This window comes from Aethalodelphis obliquidens, unplaced genomic scaffold, assembly GCF_003676395.1.
Source record: "Aethalodelphis obliquidens isolate GAN/ISIS:26980383/991018 unplaced genomic scaffold, ASM367639v1 scaffold55, whole genome shotgun sequence".
NCBI classification, from domain to species: Eukaryota; Metazoa; Chordata; class Mammalia; order Artiodactyla; family Delphinidae; genus Aethalodelphis; species Aethalodelphis obliquidens.
Window position 1 is genome coordinate 2,420,208 of NW_020837999.1, and position 19,926 is coordinate 2,440,133.

At 41.0% G+C, this 19,926-nt stretch overlaps 1 long non-coding RNA gene across 1 annotated transcript in view; it reads right to left on the reverse strand.

Moving 5' to 3' along the window:
• The window catches only part of LOC113609161 (uncharacterized), a 133,533-nt gene that overhangs the window by 25,786 nt on the left and 87,821 nt on the right, over positions 1-19,926 (reverse strand). Inside the window, exon 4 of the long non-coding RNA XR_003428524.1 lies at positions 18,510-18,584. This is a non-coding gene — a long non-coding RNA (uncharacterized LOC113609161). The remainder of the gene's footprint in view (positions 1-18,509; positions 18,585-19,926) is intronic.

The following is a 19,926-nucleotide window of genomic DNA, read 5'->3' on the forward strand; positions in this document are numbered from 1 at the left end:
AAATGGCCCAGTTACAGGCTTGTGAATAAAGTAAACGCTGAAGCATCCTTTAAAGTGTTACTTTGGGGCTACACATAATGTGCCTTTCTCATCTTTGAGGGGAGGTGGAAGTCAGGGAACTATAACACGTTTTACCATCTAATTAGTCACTTGATCTTAATAGAAAAATGACTGGGTCCTTTGGGTTTTGCTCTACTTATCTAGGTCATTTCCAGCTTTTTCTCTCAGTAAATCAATTCTCCACCTCTGTTACACAACATCTGGAATACATATGGTTTCTCAAAATGTCAGCATGTGCACCTTCAGAGCAAAGCTATAAAGTATTACTTAGAATCATAACAAACAATGTTTTTAGCTACAGCAAAATTAGGGAGGGATTCGCTTGAAATTCTGTTGTGGTCATTAAAAACCTGACATTTTCCCAACGATATCTCCAATGTGTTTTCAGAAACGGCCGTCATTCCCATGGCTTCACACAAGATCCAATACTTCCCGGATTCTATAGCAACAATTAATTACTCCCTGACCACTGAGTAATGTGAGGTCCTCTTGGCTGGGCTCATTCTCAGATTTGGCTGTGACCTCTAAGTTTCTAAGATGTCCCAAGAGCAAAGGGGCTTCTTCCTGGGATTTTAACTCAAGCTATGGGGGAAATGTGGTTGTAGAGTGCTCTGCTTTTCCCCAGGCTTCGCCTGAGTGTTGTACTGGTGGCAGAACTCTCCCTTATTCTCAGTTTCAACTCTACATGATGCCACACTTGTCACTGACACCTTGCCACCCCCTTGGAAGAGATCACGTCCGCATCAAATAACTCGTCTATGTGACACATTCAGCATTTGCTCTGGTCTGACCCTTCCTACTTATTCAACCTCAGCCTCCTTTTGTATCTGTCATTTGCTCTGCCTCTAACAGATCAGTTTTTTTTCATTGCCCCACAAATACTGTTGTCATATCTGGGCTTTGCTTGTACTCTTCCCCACCTGCTAAGCCCTTTCTTCTTTTTTTCACCTATCCAAATCCTTCTAGCCCTTGAAAGCCCAAATAGAATCTATTTCTTTTAGTGCTCTAATGCTCATTATTCTTCCCGTTCCCAAAACTCCTTTATTATTAATAACTGATATCCATTCATCATTCATTCATTCATTCTTATAATAAGGATTTACTAAGAACCCACGATGAGTTATCACCATTCTAGAGCTCAGGGTACCATAAGACAAAGTCTTTACCCTCTTGGAGCTTTTTTACACTTCTTCTAGTGTGGAAGACAGACCTTAAGCAAGTAAAACAAGTGAGTAGTGTAGCTTTACATCGAAACAAGTTCTATGAGCAAAAAATAAAGAGGCAGGATAAGGGCTAGAATATGACCATGGCAGTGGAGGCTGTTTTTCATTCAGTGGTCAGGGAAGGCCTCTTTGAGGAGGAGACATTTGATATTTGAGCAGAGACTTGAATTATGAGAAGAAATCAGCCATGAGCCAACCCAAGAGAAGGGTGCTCCAGGTAAAGGGAATAGGAAGTGAAGTCCTGAAGATAGAAATGTTCTAGAAAGATGAGGAATGTTCTAGAACAGCAAGAAGGCTAATGTGAGGCAGAGTGTAGCAGGAGATGAGGATGCAGAGGATACAGAGGTGAAGAAACTGTAGGGCTTTAAGGGAGAGAAGAATTATGGGTGACTTCTTAATGTTAAGTCTGAGTACCTGGTAGGGAAAGCCTAGGGGGAGGAAGGAAATAGATTTGTGTGAGCAGGAGAGATGTTGGATTTGGAAACAAGAGTTCATTTTTAGACGTATTAAGTTTGAGATCCCTTTAAGCATCTAAGTGTAGATGTTGGGTAGAGAGTTGGATATATCAAGTCTGAAACCCAATGAGAGGTCAGGCTAGAGTTACAAAAAACCAAGGGTCTAGACAACAACACCAAGGAAAAGTGTAGATTGAGAAGACGCCAGAGCCCTAGGGCCCGCCAGCATTTAGAGGTCACGGAGAAGGAGACAGAAGGGAGACTCAACTTGTGGCCACTAAAGTTTCCCACATTTCCAAACACGTCCACGGCATTGCGTGGCGGGCTTGTAGTTTCACGTGTGCCAGACCTGTCTTGACAACCAAGACGGCAGACTTTTTGTGATCGCTCTCCACAGGAGTGAAGGTAAAGATCTAAAGCAATTTATTGGTGCCTACAGTCTTGGCATGGTCCTTGTTTACTACGTATTTCTTACTGTTCCAAACTTTCTCACAGTGCTGAGTAAACACTGCCAAGCTATTGGGGGAAATATAGCTACTTCCTTTCTCAAGGACTGGATCTGTGAGTTAGTTAAGAATTCTCAGGCTTATTTTACTGGCAGTAAACTGATGCACAGAGAGATTAACTAATTTACGCACAGCCCACACTGAGTCAGTTAGCCTGAGGCCGCACTGCAGCGATCAGTAGAATGTGTGCTGACTGCCAGCATCCCCTGGAGTGTTGGCTTTTTTTTTTTTTTTTAATTGCTAACATATATGGGTGATCTACTCAGTGCTTTACAGACAGTAACTTTTTTTTTTAACATCTTTATTGGAGTATAATTGCTTTACAATGGTGTGTGTTTCTGCTTTATAACAAAGTGAATCAGCCATACATATACATATATCCCCATATCCCCTCCCTCTTGCATCTCCCTCCCATCCTCCCTATCCCACCCCTCTAGGTGGTCATAAAGCACTGAGCTGATCTCCCTGTGCTATGTGGTTGCTTCCCACTAGCTATCTATTTTACATTTCATAGTGTATGTATGTCCATGCCATTCTCTCACTTCATCCCAGCTTACCCTTCCCCCTCCCCGTGTCCTCAAGTCCATTCTCTATGTCTGTGTCTTTATTCCTGTCCTGCCTCTAGGTTCATCAGAACTTTTTTTTTTTTTTAGATTCCATACATATGTGTTAGCATACGGTATTTGTTTTTCTCTTTCTGAATTACTTCACTCTGTAGGACAGACTTTAGGTCCATCCACCTCACTACAAATAACTCAAGTTTCGTTTCTTTTTATGGCTGAGTAATACTCCATTGTATATACTTGCCACATCTTTATCCATTCATCTGTCAATGGACACTTAGATTGCTTCCATGTCCTGGCTATTTTACAGACAGTAACTCTTAATCCTCACAACACTCCATGCAATTGGCAACATTGTCCCCATTTTACAGATGAGGAAACTTGAGACATAAATGGAGAATTCTGTGATAAAGTGGCAGATTTGTCTGGCTCCTAATCCATGCTCTTAACTACAATGTTACATGCCTGCTGAAACAGAATATCTGGGAATAGGACACAAGAGTAGTTGGTATTTGGAAAACACTCTGGAACATTTTTTAAATTAATTTTTATTGGAGTATAGTTGCTTCACAATGTTGTGTTAGTTTCTACTGTACATCAAAATGGATCAGCCATGCGTATACATATATCCCCTCCTTTTTGGACTTTCTTCCCATTCAGGTCAACACAGTGCATTAAGTAGAGTTCCCTGTGCTATATACTATGTTCTCATTAGTTATTTATTTTATACATACTATCAATAGTGTATATGTGTCAATCCCAATCTCCCAATTCTTCCCACACCCCCTTCCCTCTTGGTATCCACACATTTGTTCTCTACATCTGTGTCTCTATTTCTGCTTTGCAAATAGAATCATATATACCATTTTTCTAGATTCCACGTATATGTGTTAATATACAATATTTGTTTTTCTCTAACTTACTTCACTCTGTATGACACTCTGTAGGTCCATCCACATTTCTACAAATGACCCAATTTTTTTAGGGCTGAGTAATATTCCACTGTATAAATGTACCACATCTTCTTTATCCATTCCTCTGTTGATGGACATTTAGGTTGCTTCCATGTCCTGGCTATTGTAAATCATGCTGCTATGGACATTGGGGTGCATGTGTCTTTTTGAATTATGGTTTTCTCTGGGTATATGCCCAGTAGTGGGATTGCAGGGTCATATCGTAGTTCTATTTTTAGTTTTTTAAGGGACCTCCATAATGTTTTCCATAGTGGCTGTAACAATTTACACTCCTACCAACAGTGCATGATGGTTCCCTTTTCTCCACACTCTCTCTAGCATTTATTGTCTGTAGATTTTAAAAAATAATTTTATTTACTTACTTATTTATTTGGCTGTGTTGGGTCTTTGCTGCTGCACATGGGCTTTCTCTAGTTGCGGCGAGTGGGGGCTACTCTTTGTTGCAGTGTGTGGGGCTTCTTATTGCAGTGGCTTCTCTTGTTACAGAACATGGGCTCTAGGCACGTGGGCTTCAGTAGTTGTGGCACGTAGGCTCAGTAGTTGTGGCGCACGGGCTTAGTTGCTCTGTGGCGTGTGAGATCTTCCTGGACCAGGGATTGAACCCATGTCCCCTGCACTGGCAGGCAGATTCTTAACCACTGTACCACCAAGGAAGTCCATATTGTTTGTAGATTTTTTGATGATGGCCATTCTGACCAGTGTGAGGTGATACCTCATTGTAGTTTTGACTTGCATTTCTCTAATAATTATTAATGTTGAGCATCTTTTCACGTGCCTCTTGGCCATCTGTATGTCTTCTTTGGAGAAAGGTCTATTTAGGTCTTCTGCCCATTTTTGGATTGGGTTGTTTGTTTTTTTGATATTGAGCTGCATGAGCTGCTTGTATATTTTGGAGATTAATCCTTTGTCAGTTGTTTCATTTGCAAATATTTTCTCCCATTCTAAGGGTTGTCTTTTCATGTTGCTCATGGTTTCCTTTGCTGTGCAAAAGCTTTTAAATTGCATTAGGTCCAATTTGTTTATTTTTGTTTTTATTTTCATTACTCTAGGAGGTGGGTCACAAAAGATCTTGCTGCGATTTATGTCAAAGAGTGTTCTGCCTATGTTTTCCTCTAAGAGTTTTATAGTATCTGGCCTTACATTCAGGTCTTTAATCCATTTTGAGTTTATTTTTGTGTATGGTGTCAGGGAGTGTTCTAATTTCATTCTTTTACATGCAGCTGTCCAGTTTTCCCAGCACCACTTATTGAAGAGGCTGTCTTTTCTCCATTGTATATTCTTGCCTCCTTTCTCATAGATTAGGTTATGATATGTGCATGGGTTTAACTGTGGGCTTTCTATCCTGTTCTATTGATCTATATTTCTGTTCTTGTGCCAGTACCATGCTGTCTTGATTATTGAAGCTTTGTAGTATAGTCTGAGGTCAGGGAGCCTGATTCCTCCAGCTCCGTCTTTCTTTCTCAAGATTGCTTTGGCCATTTGGGGTCTTTTTTGATTCCATACAAATTATAAAATATTTTGTTCTAGTTCTGTGAAAAATGCCATTGGTAATTTGATAGAGATTGCATTGAATCTGTAGATTGCTTTACGTATATAAAGGTTGGAGAATCCAAGGTTCATGGGATCTCAAGTTTATTCTTTGAAGCTCATAATCATCTTAAAATTCGTTCTACTAAGCTGTTTATTTTTAATATCTCATCATCCATGTTAAGTTAATTTATTAGAGTCTCATAGACTACTCTGAGTAACAATTTTGTTAAACATAGGCAACAGCTTACAGGACAGTTTATCATTTCCAGAGAGGTAAAGCATGTAACTGTACATTGAACCAGTTTGCATTGTCTGATATGTTGACAATCATTACCTAACAATTTAAAGCCTCATGCCATGGACATTGATGTAGCCTACTCTCAACAAGAATAATGCATCTTTTCCCACTGTATTTATGATTCTACACATTTGCCTACTCAGCTCCATAAACAATAATGAAACAAATCAATCATAATGCCAGCACAAGAGCATGAATGACTCCATGTTGCTGGCTGAGAGGAGGTGGGAATGGGTTGTGTTTACACTCCCTAGGCTAGTAAAGAGAAAGGCTTTTGAGGTAGGGGATGGCCCAGAGCCCTCAGAAAAGTCAGTCCATGGAGTATTCTCTGCCAACCTTTGCAGATGGTCTCAAGAGCTTATGGGATGAAAGTGAAATGGAGTCAGAGAAGTATTAAAAAAACAAAAACAAAAAACGGAAATGAATCCAGTTCTTGGGTGAAAAAAAAGATACCTATTGAAGTACAAGGCTTTTAGATCATAGGTGATAACATCTAGTAAACTTATTTCTGTTGAACGGGAATTGTGTTTTACTGTCAGGGATCTCCTGGAGTTTGCATCATTTGCACAATGAGACTGGTTTCACCTGTTTGCAACTGTTAAACTCTTAGTCATTAGTTAAGTTGTTTAAGTCAATTTTCCCAGCAGTTTATCCTATACACTTTTTTTTAAATCCCACAATGGAAATCAACCAAGGCTGCACACCTGTTGTATATTGTCAAAGGGGAAAAAAACCCCAACTATTTGAAGTAGAAATGAGTGAGGCCATTACACTAGAGGGAACTGTAATCTGAATCTTTCATCTGAAAAGATACAAAGAAAGAGAAATATAATTGGGCTAGAGGGTGGAGAAGAGGAAGGTTAGTGGTGGAAGGGTGGGAATTGGGATAAACTTCTAAGGTGTACATCTTGGGTATAAAGTTGTCAGATTTAGCAAAAAAAAAAAAGAAAGAAAAGAGAAAGAAAAATATAAGATGCTAAAATAAATCTGAATTTCAGGTAAACAGCAAATAAGTTTTAGTGTAAGTCTGTCTCATGTAATATCTGAGACAGACTTATACTAAAAAATATTTGCTGTTTATCTGAAATTCACATTTAGCCAAGTGTCCTGTATTTTATCTGGCAACCCTAGTTGAGTAGTGCCTTTTAATCTCAGTTTGAAAAAAATCCTTTTAGAAGACAGATGTCTTCAGGAAACTGGGTCATGGATTCAACAACATAATACTTGCTAATTATGCTGCACAGTGTGATGAGATGATATATTTATTTAATATAAATAAACTAGCAATTGTAATGACTTAAACTTAGCTATTCTGATTTGAAAAATCATCCACTTTATTTATCTGTTTGGCATGAGTAGGAATAAACTAAAAATGGACAACACTGATTCTAAGACTTATAGACAAGGAAACATCCATCCATTCATTCATTTACTCATTCTTACTTTTTATCTGTACAAAGGCTTTCTGGTAGTTATGTTTTATTACATTTTATTTTAATGATCAAATAATTATCATATATAGACTCCCTGATCCAGTTTCTTAAATAATTCTGCATGGTAATAACTTAAATTTAAAGAGATAATAGACCCAGCCAAAGACAAAACAAAGCCCCAAAGAAAGAGCCGACTTGCCACCATCACTTACCACAATCTGTCCAATTCCAATTTGTCCAGGATGGCAATGAACTAGCACATACAGAGATTGAAACAGTATAGGCTTAGAGTTGGGTGCTGAGATTGTAATGGGAGGAAAGAAGGGAGAAACAGCGTGAAGGAGAAATAAAGTCTAAGTAAAAGAAGTACAAATGCAACAGATTCTGGCTGAGAGAGGGTAAGGCAAGGATGGGGGAAAGGTAAGGGAAGGAGGTGTGACCTGAGCTTGGTGGGAAAATGAAAGGACGGCACAGAGATGAGTGAGCAAGTGTGAGGATGAGAGTTTGTAGATTGTCCCATATTTGAGGGGATGTCAGATGAAAGGAAATTTATTTTGTCTAGCTCCAGAGAGTGAAACCAAGGTCAATAAATAGACATAGCAGGAAAACAGATTTTTACACCATTTTGGCAAGAGCTTCCTAAGCTTCAGAGTTGACTGCTGATAGCACAGCCCATCCCTGGAGATGTGTGAAGAAGTAGAGGCTGGCTGACTGGTGGGCAGGCCTGGGGTGGAGACGATTCCTGTCTTGGGTAAGGAGTGGACTAAACAGATGCTCTCCAAGGCCCCTTCCCACCTGTGGTGTATGTATCAATCCAGCAGGGCCTTGCATCTTTTATCAATTGCTATGTCCTCAGTGCCTAGAACAGTGCTTGACACACAGTAGGTCTCAGTAAATCTGTAGGGTCGCAGGGGAAGTGCTTTCTGGAGGAGGTGGTACTGTTTTGGGCCTTGGCCTTGATGTGATAGGGAAAGGGAAATTAGCTTAAATTAAATCAACACACAAAGAGCATCTACATTTGGAGGAGGACAGGCTATAGGGCTCTATTTTGTGGGAGCTACAAATTACATAATCCATGTTTCCCCTGTCCATACCAGCCTGGAGAGGAAAAAGAGAAAAAGATAATAGGCAAAACAACATTTCTCTGGTTCTCTCATTCTCCTCTGCCTACAGTATTTTCATTCCCTTCAAATTTCTCACCAACTGGGCTTCCCTGGTGGCGCAGTGGTTAAGAATCCACCTGCCATTGCAGGGGACATGGATTCGATCCCTGGTCCGGGAAGATCCCACATGCCACGGAGCAACTAAGCCCATGCACCACAACTACTGAACCTGCGCTCTAGAGCCCACGAGCCACAACTACTGAGCACATGTGCCGCATCTACTGAAGCCCGTGTGCTCCTAGAGCCCGTGCTCTGCAACAAGAGAAGCCACCACAGTGAGAAGCCCGTGCACTGCAATGACGAGTAGCCCCCACTTGCTGCAACTAGAGAAAGCCCGCGCACAGCAACGAAGATCCAACACAGCCAAAACACTAAATAAATAAAAATAAATAAGTTTATTTTTAAAAAAATTCTCACCAACTAGTTCTAGGAGCCGCCAGGGGATGGCCCTCCTGCCTTCTGAACTCACAGCTATTAGAGGGTATTTGATTGTGTTACTTTTCTGTCCTCTGGCTTGCTGTTTTCTCTCCTGCTTTGTCATACGGTGGTGATGTGTCTACATTTCTATCAGCTCCAATGATGCCACAGCTTCCATAAACCCCACCAAGCCACCAAGGCTGTGCTGCACCTGCTAAATATGCTCTGCCCACCACCATCAGCGACTGCACTCAAAGTACACATGTTGCGGGAGTGAATAAAAATCTTAAGGGAGAGAACACGGAGTCAGTTGGCAGCGGGAAGAGCAGAAGACACCAACAAGGGAGCCACTGAGCCACCACAACTGCGAAGTTCCAATGGGGGAGGACAACCAGGAGAGCGGCTGCATTGCACAGTGGGAAAGGACATGGCCCTGGAGCCAGAGCAGCTGGGCTGCCTTCCTTCGCCATTCTATGCCTCAGTTTCCCCCATGTGAAGCAGGGACAATGACAGTGCCTCTCATAAGGCTGTTGTGAAGACTAAGCGAGTGAGCAGAGGCAGAGCTCAGAGCTGTGTCTGCCCACAGAAGCTGTTGGTCTGTGAGATCCTTTATTAATGGTGCTGTCATGATTCTCTGAAGATGTCCAGTTCCCCTTGGGGGCCACTGTTCCTGTTTTCCTCAGTGGCACTGCAGCCTTACGATAAACTTTGAACTGAGCAGGTTTCTGCTCCTTGCAACAGAAGGAGCCTAATTACCACTACAGATTTGAATCCTCAGGCGAATGTAATAACTCAGATTCTCAAGGTGGAATTTTCACCACTATCCTTTGAGAAGCAGTAGAGAATAAAATCAACAGGTAGTCAGTACCCACAGTTATCAAATACCCACAGAGCCATCTTTGTCTTGGGGAAACAAGGCAAACATTCACTAAGTGATGATGAAATATTTGAACATCTGTTCATATCTTCAGCAGAAGTGATGATGCTAGCCCCAAATGTATACATTGTGGAAGCAAACTGCTTTCTTGTCTTGGTGTTATAGGCTGTTCAGCCATTAGCAACAAAAAAAATTTTTTTAGCTTTATAAGAAATGTAAACAAGGGACTTCCCTGGTGGTCCAGAGGTTAAGACTCCACGCTCCCAATGCAGAGGGCCCAAGTTCTGTCCCTGGTCAGGGAAATAAAGATCCTACGTGCCGCACGTAAGACCCGGTGCAGCTAAATAAATATATATATGTATATACATATATTTTTAAATTTAAACAAATTTTTCTTTACCCTGAGTGGATTCCACCTTTTGGTCAAGCTATCCTTTTGTTACCTAAGTGGGCCTCAAAGAGTGGCCTTTAATTTCAAATGTCTTGGGAGGAAATAACTTTTCATTATTATATTTTGAAAGTATTTTTAAAATATCTAGAGCACATCAAGGGAGAAATATCTGCTGGCTGATGGAAATTTAAACCTAGCATTCAAGTGAAAGGTTGGGGCTACAGATATACAGACTTGGAAGGCATTAGTATATAGGTCATAATTGAAGCTCTAGGATCATTAAAGTGAGTGGGAAGAGGGATTGTATAAAGTGAAGAGAGAAAAAGACAAATTACTATTTAGGGCCTTTTTCGAAAAAGCCTTGGTCATCAGCTTTACATGTGGAGCCTGCTGTTCCAGGGCTCCACCCTGGACCCATTAAACCTAAATGACTGAGACGAGGGAAGTTTGTACCTTTTTATGCCCTTCACCCAGTTCACCTACTCCTCTACCTCCCAAACACCAATCTGTTTTCTGTATTTATAAGCGCAGGTTTTGTTTTATTTGTTTAGATTTCACACATAACTGAGATCATAGGATATTTTGTCTTTGCCAGACTTATTTCACTCAGCATAATGCCCTCAAGGTCCATCCAATGTCCTCAAGGTCCATCCCATGCAAACAAAAGTTTGAGTCCCACAGAACGGAGGGAAGGGTATATTTGCATCAGGCACAGAAAAGGGTGCCAAACAGGAGGTGTAACAAATTGCCTCCTGGCTGGAGGTGGTGCATAGGTATCCATAATGGATTCTTTCCCAGATTTCTTGGTGGTGGCTTTTTCCTTGGCTTGGTTCCTGTAGTGCCTTGGAGCCAGAGAATCAGAGGCAGTGACACAGGCAGATGCCGTTAGAGTGAAAGAACGTGGCTCACTTAAAGTAGAAGTGGTAAATTCTCTAAGGCAGCCTCAGCCAGGCCTTCAGTTTATCAGGCTCGGGGCCCCCTCCACGTCCCACTGGGTGAGGAAGCCATAGCAACACAGTCCAGAACCCACGCACTGTGAGAGACTGGGGGGTATCAGCAAGCCACAGGCCTCTGATCCCAATGTTGCCTTTCCAGAGATTGGGGAAGGGGGTCACATTGGACCTCAGAGTTGACTGGAAGCTCCAGAGGGCAGCCCTATGTGCGCTTGGGGCTGGGCGGGTTGGTGAGGCACGTCTGGAGAATTTAGGTGAAGAGGGAACCCGTGTGCCATCCAACAGAATCATGCTCATATCCAAAGAGCTGCAGCTGGCTTGCACATACCAAGAGGCAAGAGTTGAGTCAAACCAGTTGTGAAGGTGTCACTTAAGCCACTTGCTGGGGTGCTTTGCAGTCAATCCTGTAGGATACTTTGACTTTTACCTTGTAACTATTTTGTGAGGAACTCTTTCTTTAATATATAGCATTTTTCCTTAAGTAGTTCCACCTTCCTCTCAGGATGAATCTGCAAGAGTGACTTTACAGAACTTAATGTTGCCGAGGAGTGACAATTGCCAACATGCAGGAATGGGTGGGATTCCTCGTTATGGTGCATGTCTAGAATTGCTATAAACATAGAGGGGGTCATTTTGGAATAAAAATGTTTATAACTTGATCCCGGCATTGAACAACTGGGGCTGTTGAATCCAACCATACACCACTGAGATAGAATTATGTTAAATAACATAAATGTATTTAAATCCAGCCATACATCACTGGGACAGAATGTGTGTGTTCTTCCCCGTTACCTCCCTGAAGGAGCAAATGTAAATCTTAACTCGAGTATAACTTACACTTTCCTTTAGGAGGGAGGAAAAAGTAGGCCTGGGCAGCTTTAATATAACATTTATAATAGCTATTTTATATGTCGTGGAGGCTAGCATCTTAAAATTGCTTTGCCTTCACAGGCACCAAAGAGAGACGATGGAGCACAAAGGGTGGAGGGTGCTTATTAATGTGTTAAGCATAAATGTTTATGCTTATTTTTCCTTGTTATACGTGCTCATTGGAAATATTTCTAAGATCACAGAAATACAATCCCATCCTCTATAGACAAGCAGGGTTAACAGCTTAAATATTCTTGAAATTTTAGATACACGATCACACAGATGATGAAGAAACTACTTTCCATAAAAGGATAGGGAACATGCAAATCCCTGGGAAGCACATTCCCCGTGGGAGGGATGAGATAAACGCTTGTAATGGGCTGTATTAACCATCCTCGGAGACAAGATGCAAACAGTCAAAGGCAACAGCGAGCTGTGGCGTGACTACCGTGGGTAGCTGGACTTCATCCTTGCATGCAAACCAAAAGCCAAGAGATTTACCGAGCTCCCCGACACAGGCGCATCTGTCCCTTCCTTAAATCCGATTTTCTTACCATCTGTTCCTTTACTCCAGCCTTGGCTGTAAACAAAGTTTACGCACAGGGGTGCATTGTGTTGCCAGGCAGCTCTCCTTGCTCGTCTAAAACAGAGTCAGTTCTGGACTGAAAGACTGTGGGTCCCATTATTATCCATTTTCCCTAACAATATGAACTGTGAGAGCGTTGAGAGTAATTTTAGAAATGGCATTTTTAACTTCACTTGGTAAACGTGATGCGACATAACTATCTGGTTTTGAAAATTCTGTAAGGAAACAACACTTCATGCATTGGGATAATTTATAATAGATTGTGAAAAAGGATTTCGCCTGCCTTGCAGAACAGTAAGGACATTGTCGGGATAAGTCCCTACCCACAGTAAACGGATCAAGGAGAAACTGACGTGGCAGCTGCAGCGGGAGGGAACTCACCGCCTCCAAGGTTACAATTTATCATGGCATTGGGGGGAGGAGAGGCGGGAGGAGGTGAAGATGACTTAAAGATATGTATCTAGGATGTGACGTTGTGTCTCTGAGAATGTACTAGAAGAGCCGACCATCTGGCAGCTGTGGGGAGGGATCCGCTGATCTCTGGTCTCCAGCTCTAGTTTTTACAGCTATATCATATTTATAATGCAATCTTCCTGGGAGAAGGTTGGAGTGCTACACATCTTTGAATGGACTTGGTTAATCCTTTTACTGTCCCATGAGTAATGAGAGAAGGAGAGAGGAGCAAACAGGAAAAAAAATTCCACACTGAAAGTGGTCACTGCCATGGCGAAGAAGAAAATAACATTCGCTCTGCTAAGCAACACCAGGAAAAGTAAACCTTGTGATTCTTTTCCATTGAGTCTCAGTCTAGGCCGTGGCAGAAGTGGTCAGAATTCACTCAAAGAGGGTTAATTCTGACCATGCAAATCATTGTCGATGAAAAGTGCCCCCATGGCAGGGGAGGGGGTTTGCCTGTTTTGGGGGCCACAGTCAGGGGACAAACTTTTGGCTAGTACAGCTGGGAGACTGGTGACCTACAGGGAGGACTGTGCAAATAAGTAAATGCATTGAGGATTTCTTGCTGTCAGAAGGGAATTACAGATATGGAAAAGGGAAAGGCTAGAATAAATCCTGTGGTGTTAGACTGGGAGTGGAGAAATCAATGTGAACTCATAGCTTTATGCAGACATGGATATAGAAATAGGTATAAATGTGTGTAGATGTTTGTGTGTGTGTATTCATAGATATCATACATGTACATACACATACACATATGTAGATAGATATATGCTTATATTTCCTAGTTCTGTCTGCTGAGAGGGCTAGAAGCAAAGATATCCCGGTAGCAATAAGCAAACCTCTCTTGCAGAACTGGGCTTCTGAATGTTATTCTCCATTTAATGGAACCAGGGTTCCTTAGAGAAATGGTTGACTCTAGGGCTGGGGTAGGAGAAATAAAAGGTGAGACAGGACCATCTTGTACCACAAACTAAGGCAATGCTTAGAGAATGATGGGGACATATCAAAAAGACAAAAGAGCTGCTTTCAGTGAGCTCCCACTGACCAAGTCTGGGGTGATTTGAGTATCATAGTAATGACAGTTACTGACTTTATCCATTTGAATAAAATAGGAATCCATGAGTCTACAATGATAAAAATTAAACGAAAAAATGGAGGAGAAAGAAAGCCCTATCTTACCATAGAAATCTAAAGGCATTTCTTCACAAAACAGTTGGGAATGACTCAGCAGAGAATCCTGTAAGACACCATCTTCACCAAATGCAACAAGAAAATTAGTAACAGGACAAATTGACATCATGTGTCTCCTGATATGGCGCAACGAGAAGAGCAAGGAATTACTTCTGAGGGATTCTTATTGCAAATGCATAAATCACGAGGAAACATCAGACAAACCCAAATTGCAGGACATTCTGTAAAGTAACTACGTGCTTCAAGAAATGTCAAGGTCATGAAAAAGAAGAAAAAAATGAGGAATTTTTCCAAAATAAAGGAGACTAAAGAGAAATGATAACTATAAAGGACCTGGACCTATTACTGGGTCAACAAGTAAAATTTGTTTTTGTTTTTATTGAAGTATAGTTGATTTACAGGGTTGTGTTAGTTTAGGTATACAGCAAAGTGGTTCAGTTTTTTATATATAATATATATATGTATAGTCTTTTTCAGATTCTTTTCCCTTATAGGTTACATGTATTACAAAATATTGAGTCTAGTAGTTCCCCGTGCTATACAGTAGGTTCTTGTTGGTTACCTATTTTATATATAGTAGTATGTATACGTTAATCCCAAACTCCTAACTTACCCTTCCCCCACTTTCCCCTTTAGCAGCCATAAGTTTGTTTTCTATGTCACAACAGGTGAAATTTGAATGGGATCTGTGAATTATATGGATGTTGGATCAGTGTTAATTTTCTGATCTTGATGGTTATACTGTGTAGGAAAATGTTCTTGTTTATAGGAAATACAAAATACATGTTGAAGGATCAAGGAGTAAGGGGCATCATGTCTGAAGCTTTTTCTCAAATGTTTCAGGAAAAAACTTTAATGTATGTGTGTATGAAGAATAAGGCAGATGTGATAAAATGGTGACAATCGGTAAATTGAGTGAAAGGTATAGGGGAGCTTCAAGTACTACTTTTACAACTTTTCTATAAACTTTAAATTTCAAACTAAAAAATATAACAACAGAAAAAAAGCCTACTATGAGCCTCTATGTACACAGACCACAGTGAATCAAACTGAGCGGGTCAATTCAAATGGAATAATAATGAAGCTTAAAGCACGACATTCCCTTACTGAGTCCCTGCCCTCAAGTTGCTCGCCAAGGGGTGCGAGGGGTACACTGAAATGATGGGGTGGGAGTGCAAGATAAATGGCGCTAAGAGTCAGCTGCTACAGCAATTCAAGGGAGCCAGAAGGCTCCACTGAGGTGCTGCATGAAGAGGTCCTGGACAGGATTGGGGCAGGAGACTGGTGGTCCTGTTTAGCATATAGCCACAGGATTTAGGCATTTCTGAGAACTCTATTTTCTTTTTGATCGCAGTGCAGGCTGGTCTGTTTCTCACCTCTACACTCTTGCTCCTACTGCTTCTCTTCCCTGGAAGGTGGGCAGTTTATGAGCTTGGAGGATCCACTGCGTCCATTTTTCAAGATTTAGCTCATATCCCTTTCTTTGACTTTTCTGACCTACTTGCTCTGCTCCAGACCAAAAATTCCTTTTCTCTTGTGCCTCTATTGTTCTTAGTACCTGTATCACTGCACATGTGGCTCTTTACGGAGCTTGTCAGTTTGTCTGTCCATCCCTCCCAGCCTGAGTCTCCTGGACGGCTTTGTATCTTTATATCTCCAATGGATATAGTGGGAGCTTGGGAATCGCTAAAATAAATTAACCTGACACTTCCCCTAAATGTGTTTCTTCCTCTCCTTTCCATTTTTACTCCTAGGCTAACTAAAGGCTTTCTTTATTCAGTGAAAACATGTCCTGGGCTTTTCAATTTCAGGTAGTGTGAATGCAAATTTGAGGGAAAATCTTTTCTTTTCTATCCTGAGACCATCGGTGAAGGTGGAGGGAGAGATGAACCATGTTGGGAACAGCAACAAGATCTACCACACCAGTGGTTAAATTCTTGATTAATGATTCAGTGACCAACCCACATAGAAATATGCAAACTACTCCTTGGGGTTATGCTGGGGAGGTACCATAATGACCACAGCTGATTGTAAGAGCCAACCAAAATTGTGTTAACCACTGATGCTTGGAAGCTTCTCACGTCAAAACAGCTGCTTAGACCTTCCTGCCACAGTAGTATTATAATAATAATTAGTAACAGCTAACATTCCTATAAGCACTCTTCATCCACGCACCATAAGCACCCAGCAAATGTCACAAATTCTGTGTACTCAGGCGTCACCTGCCCTATCTATGGAATGAGGCAGCACTGGGGAGCAGAAAGCAGCTGCTTCCTACAATGTATTATTGAGGCACCAGTTGCAAAGCTGAACTCCTCCTCTCCTCCATGGTAATTGCAGTTTGAGGTTTGAAAGAACATCTTTTGTGAGTCGATTTCTGTTCCACCTCTTACTGTATACCATTATGAGACTGCTGTCCTCTTAGGAGCAGTAAATCATCAATCTCCTACAGAATGCTGAGAGGTTTCTGACTGGAAAAACCTCTCCTTGCTACAGTGAATACGTAAGTGCTAAAGCTTTCCTCTGTCTGCTGTCTTCACCGGTTTTAAACATTTGTTTGCACCAAGTGCTGTTTCACCCTTGAGGGAGCAGCCTCCTCACCTCATAGGCCAGCTGGCAGCTGTGGAAGAGTTTTCAACACCAGATTATTTTAAGGCATCTGTAAAGTGGGTGAAAACTAACTCTAGTGAAAAACTGTCTTAAAAAAATGAACCTTTTAGAAAGAAATCAGAATAACAACCAAGCCCTGCAGAACAGCTGGCTCCTCGAACACCTAGACTTTTACATGGTGCCTAGCAGTGTCTGCAAGATTCTATCCTGACAACCGTGTCACGGGCCATCTTTAGCAAAGAATAATATGAACCTGCTTTCACATGCTATTCAGCAGGATGACATCGGACCAAAAAGATTGCTGTAATTGCAGTTTCTGGTTTCAGCGATTTCACACTGAAATGGTAAAACCAAAAAAGCTCATTGGCATATGTTATATAATTTTTAAACGTGTACTTAGTAGTAAATATCAGCTTGATTTTGTAGCTTGTTGATATGACCTTAAAGCAAATTAAAAAAACAAACCCGTTTTATTCTTACACATAACAGCACAGCACATTTCTCTGTCGTATGAGATCATACACCAGCACGGCTTAGTATGATTGAACCAAAGCAAATGGAGAAGCTTACAGACCATTACTTCTATATCTGCAGGGTAGTCCCCCAATCAGCCCAGCGTCACATAGGAGGCAGGGCTGTTACCCTCTCTTTACAGATGAGGAAAGGAAGGCCCAGAGAAGATGCATGGCAGCCAGACCTAGACTGTGGTTCTCATGGTCCTAAGTTTAGCTCATGAAGTCATGACATCTTTCTGGGTTAAGGATTATGGTTTTAAAACTGATTGCTCATGCAGCAATTCATTATTATAAATAATCTAATAATTCACGATGAAGGAACTAGAAAACCAGGGCTAGCAACAAGTGTGTGACAGCTTGAATTTTCACCAGCTGTATTCATTGGCTCGAGGCCCGGATGCCATCTGACCTTCAAGCTAGCCAAGCACGTGGGTATTTCTTATCAGCCCTCAGAACCAAAAACTCACTGTGATATTTTAGAGAGCCAGAATTTCGTTAGGGAGGGAAAAGGGTGAAGATAATAAAGATGCCGCCTATTTTGAGATGGACTTGTTATTTCTTCCTGGTTATGGCTCTGAGGGTGAGAAGCATCAATGTTATTAATCAAGTATCTTTTGAGCCCTTACTTATGGGTCTAGCCCTGCATATAGATACTGTAGAGAATAAGAAAAGGTTAAGGTATAATTATAGGCTCAGTGGTTTTCTATCTAGTTGTAGAAAGTAGAAACACATAAGATGCTGTCTGAGCAGCAATGGCAAACTTTGGCCCATTGATCAAATCCACCTGCCTCCTGTTTTTGTACAGGGCATGAGCTAGGAATGGTTTTCACAATTTTAAATGGTGGGAAAAAAATTAAAATAAGAATAACATTTTGTGACATATGAAAATTATATGAAATTAAAATTTCAATACCCATCCATCAGAGTTTATTGGGACACAGCCACTCTTGCTTATGTGTGTCTTCTCCGTGCCTGCTTTTGCACTACAGTGGGCAGCAGAGTTGAGTTGTTCTGACAGAGACCATATGGGGCCACAAAACCTAAAATAGTTACTATCTGGTCCTTTCACAGAAAAAGTTTGCTGACCCTGAGGTCGTTAATAATGGTGCTAAGTGGGGTGGTTTAGAGTCAGCTGAAGACCCAGAGGACTTCCACGAGGGGAGAGAGAATTTTGGGTGGGAATAAAGCTTCAAGGAGAAAGTGCCTCCAAGTAGAGCTTGAAGGATAAAGATATTGAGTCTTGCGGTTGGGGGAAAGGCTAGACAGATGTGGCTGTCCACTTGGCTCCACATTGACAGCAATGTGATCTTGGTAAGTTCTTTAACTTCTATACCTCAGTTTCCTCAGCTATTAAACACAAATCATAATACCCACTTCCCAGGACTGTTGTATAAAGGCCACAGTTAAGATTTCATATGCAAAGTTAGCATATTACCTGGTACAGAGCTGGAGTCTCGTCAATGTTAGCTGTTGATAGTGGTGATTGCCGTTCTTTCTCACATTTGGATATCTATTAATGAAATAAGGCAACATTTCACCTAAAAATTAAACCCTTCAGAGTTTATTAGTGAAGAAGCTTTTAAAATCTTAGAAGATGAATTCAAGCAATTGAATCCCATGAAGTTGTTAAAATGATGTCAAAAAGAATTATAGCACGGGAGTATATTCCCAGTGTGTTCTGTGAAGATAAGTTTCATAAACATGAAAATTCTATTTTGCCAGTGCATCCAGACTGGAAACTCTCTAAGAGAGTCTAGCGAAAGCTATTGACCCCTCTCCTTGATAAATGCACGCTGCAAGTATACACTTGCTTTTGCATACAATCTTAGGGCTTAATGGATCCCTTGAAGCCCATCCCTGGCTTCTAGGTTAAGAACTCATGCTCTAGTTGCTCACTCATACTTATAAAACCCACAAGATATTGATATGTGAACTAGAATGCTAAATTATTAATTCATGAAGAAGAAATAATGTCAAGTGAACTAAAACCCTTGTATTGGCCAATCAGCTCATTATCTTGCTATACAAAAGCTACATGAAAAGCCAAAGCACAATTAAAACTGAGAATGGAATCATAGCGAAGGGAATTAGAGAATAGTCTTAATAGCTCTTGTCGCCAAACTATGACAGTCTAATGCATCAGTTTCCATTGAGAAGTACCCCTGCCAAGGATGCTGGAACAGTCAATCCAGGCCCTCTGCTGTGGACAGTTCTTGATGTTTGTTCTCTTTGCTTTCAGACACAGTGAAGGCTAATCTACTTCTATCATCATTCTTGATAAATAAAGGTACAGTACAAGCAGTTAGACACCCGCATGCAGACATGAGAATTTCCTTACACTATACCTAGTCTTTCTATATATATAGAATATCTATATCTATATCTATATCTACGTCTATTATCTGTCTATCTATCTATCTATTTATGTATCTAGTCTCCCCATATATAAATTCCAGTTTAGGGTGGGTTTGTTGTGTTAATTTTTCATAATTTCCTTTCAGGAGGGATCTTTGTTCAAATTCAGGAGGTACCTTACTGTCCCCCACCTTTCCCCTACCTCCAATCCATGATGACTCCAGAAGAAAGGGATCCATTGTTTCCTTTCTCCTTCCTTCCTTCCTGTCTCTTTCTCTCTCTCTCTTTCTTAAATAACTTTTAATTTTGAAATAGCTTAAGATGTAAGTACAAGAAATTTCAAAAGTAGTACATAGAGTTCCCACATACCTTTCACCCAACTTTTCCCAATGAAAATACCTTACATAACCACAGCACAGGTCAAAACCAGGGAATTACATTGGTATAATATAAACTCAGGAATAGACCTTAGATTTCACTAGTTTTTGTGTTTTTTT